We start from the raw sequence: 3,063 nt of genomic DNA, 5'->3' as shown, positions 1-3,063 counted from the left end.
ATCCATTGACAAAGACTCAAACAGAAGTCAGATGAGCACAGCTAGGGAGAGGGAAGGAAACAGAGCTGCCATAGTGATGCCAGAAGAACTTAAGTAAACATCCATATTTTAAAAAATACACTCACACGATTCAAAATTCTAATAATTCAAAAGGGCAGAGTGCTCAGCGCGCCTTCGAGCCCGGCCACTTCCCAGCGACCAGATCCTCACTTGTCTCACAGCATGGCCCCCAAACGCCAGTCCTCGCTCCCACCTCAGAAGAAACCGAAACTGGCTCCAGCCCCCAAGCCGGAGAAGAAGCCGACCCCTCCGGACGGACGTGCCGAAGGGAGAAAAAGAACAGCAAGAAGCGATTGAACATATTGATAAAGTACAAAATGAAATAGACAGACTTAATGAATAAGCCCGTGAGGAGATTTTGAAAGTAGAACAGAAATATAACAAACTTCGCCAACCATTTTTTCAGAAGAGGTCAGAATTGATCGCCAAAATCCCAAATTTTTGGGTAACAACATTTGTCAACCATCCACAAGTGTCTGCACTGCTTGGGGAAGAGGATGAAGAGGCGCTGCATTATTTGACAAGAGTTGAAGTGACAGAATTTGAAGATATTAAATCAGGTTACAGAATAGATTTTTATTTTGATGAAAATCCTTACTTTGAAAATAAAGTTCTCTCCAAAGAGTTTCATCTGAATGAGAGTGGTGATCCATCTTCAAAGTCCACTGAAATCAAATGGAAATCTGGAAAGGATTTGACAAAACGTTCAAGTCAAACACAGAATAAAGCCAGCAGGAAGAGACAGCATGAGGAACCACAAAGCTTCTTTACCAGGTTTACTGACCATTCTGATGCAGGTGCAGATGAGTTAGGAGAAGTCACCAAAGATGACATTTGGCCAAATCCTTTACAGTACTACTTGGTTCCTGACATAGATGATGAAGAAGGGGAAGGAGAAGAAGATGATGATGATGATGAAGAAGAGGAAGGGTTGGAAGATATTGATGAAGAAGGGGATGAGGATGAAGGTGAAGAAGATGAAGATGATGATGAGGGGGAAGAAGGAGAGGAAGATGAAGGAGAAGATGACTAATGAACACTGATGGATCCCAAACTTTTTTAATTTTCTCCAGTCCCTGGGAGCAAGTTGCAGTCTTTTTTTTTTTTTCCTTTTTCTTTTTCCGCCCCCCTCTTGTGCTCAGTTGCCCTGTTTTTGAGGTCTCTTTTTCTCTCCTTTACACCATGGTTCTCACCTTCTTTGGGGGGGGGGGATGTACCTTGAGCAGAATACAGTGGGAAAAGAATCTTTGCCCCTTTCTGTTCCAAATTCATTTTTATCCCTTCCTGTCTCAAGAAAAACTTAATGGAATCAACACCACCGTGCTCTGTGGGAAAAAAGAAAAACCACCTGCTCCCTTAGCTCTGCTGGGAGCTGCAGGTTGCTAGGCCCCTGTGTAGTAGTGCATAGAATTCTACCTTTTTTCCTCCTTTCTCTGTATATTGGGCTCAGAGATTACACTGTGTCTCTATGTGAATATGGACAGTTAGCATTTACCAACATGTATCTGTCTACTTTCTCTTGTTTAAAAAAAGAAAAAAAAAACTTAAAAAAAGGGGGGGGTGTTATAGAAGGTGAGCAAAGGGTGGGTTTGAGATGTTTGGGTGGGTTAAGTGGGCATTTTGACAACATGGCTTCTCCTTTGTCATGTTTAATGGACATCCTTGCAGTCTAAGATGGCACTTTTAAAATAAAATTCTCTCCTAATGATGACTTGAGCCCTGCCACTCGATGGGAGAATCAGCAGAACCTGTAGGATCTTATTTGGAATTGACATTTCTCTATTGTAATTTTGTTCCTGTTTATTTTTAAATTTTCTTTTTGTTTCACTGGAAAGAAAAGATGATGCTCAGTTTTAAACATTAAAAGTGTACAAGTTGCTTTGTTACAATAAAACGAAATGTGTACAAAAAAAAAAAGGCAGGCAATGAGAATCTCCTGCCCACCTCCATGCCCAGGCCCCTGGTGACTCCCAGTCCTCAATGGGGGTGTTATCACCCCCAAGAGGGTAAACAATGGTTCTGGTAGTGGGCAAAAAAAAAACAAACCCATTTTTTATGTATAAAGTGCAGATACACATAGAATATATAAAAATGTATACAATAGATCTGCAGTATTAAATGTTCATGGGAGGCAATTAGAGGAAATGTCTAAAAATGATTGCTCCTTCGTGTGTAATAATGAAATAAATCTTAGAAACTATTATAGAAGCAGCCACTATTCAGGTTTCTTGTGAGATCTTCCAGAAATAGTCTAGGCCTTTTCAAAAAATATCTACACATTCATTTGTTCCTGTTTTTACATAAATAATAACAGATCATTCCAAGTCTTCTTCTCCTCCTCCTCCTCCTCCTCCTCCTCCTCCTCCTCCTCCTCCTCCTCCTCCCTCTTCTTCTTCTTCTCCTTCTTCTTCTCCTTCTTCTTCTTCTTCTTCTTCTTCTTCTTCTTCTTCTTCTTCTTCTTCTTCTTCTTCTTCTTCTTCTTCTTCTTCCTCTTCTTCTTCTTCCTCTTCTTCTTCTTCCTCTTCTCTTTCTCCTCCTCCTCTTCCCCCTCCTTTTTTTTACTTAAAATATATCTTGGCGATCACTCCATGTCAGTGAACACAGCTTTCTAGTTTCTTTTTTATAGATGTGTAGCCTTCTCTATGTCTTAATGAAATTTATTTAACCCTTTCTCATGAAAACACATGACATTGTTGTGTGTGCTTCAGTGTTCACTGGATAGCTGCACTTAAGTAATTTCACATAAGAGTGATTGTATCTGAAGGAGAAATTCCTGGAGGTGTGATAGCTGTGTCAGAAGGTGTGTGAATTTATCATTTAAGTAGATATTGCAACTTGTACTGCACAGGATTTGTACCAATTTCCTTCTTCATCATCACGGTAAGATGCTGCCAATTTTCCCACAGCCTCACCTACATGATGTGTTATCAAACCTTTTAATCTTTGCCAATCTGATGGGTTAAAAATGGTATCACAGTATAGTTTTAATGTTCATTTTCATTA

At 40.0% G+C, this 3,063-nt stretch overlaps 1 pseudogene across 1 annotated transcript; it reads left to right on the top strand.

The window, feature by feature from the left end:
* Positions 1–222: 222 nt before the first annotated feature.
* On the top strand, positions 223–1,093 carry LOC308251238 (protein SET-like; annotated as a pseudogene). The gene has a single exon. The product of its transcript is annotated as a protein SET-like (transcript).
* Positions 1,094–3,063: the final 1,970 nt, after the last annotated feature.

Source organism: Plecotus auritus (assembly GCF_963455305.1).
Source record: "Plecotus auritus genome assembly, chromosome: 6".
Lineage (NCBI taxonomy): Eukaryota > Metazoa > Chordata > Mammalia > Chiroptera > Vespertilionidae > Plecotus > Plecotus auritus.
Note: the sequence above shows the minus strand (reverse complement) of the source record. Positions and strands in the feature narration are given on the sequence as shown.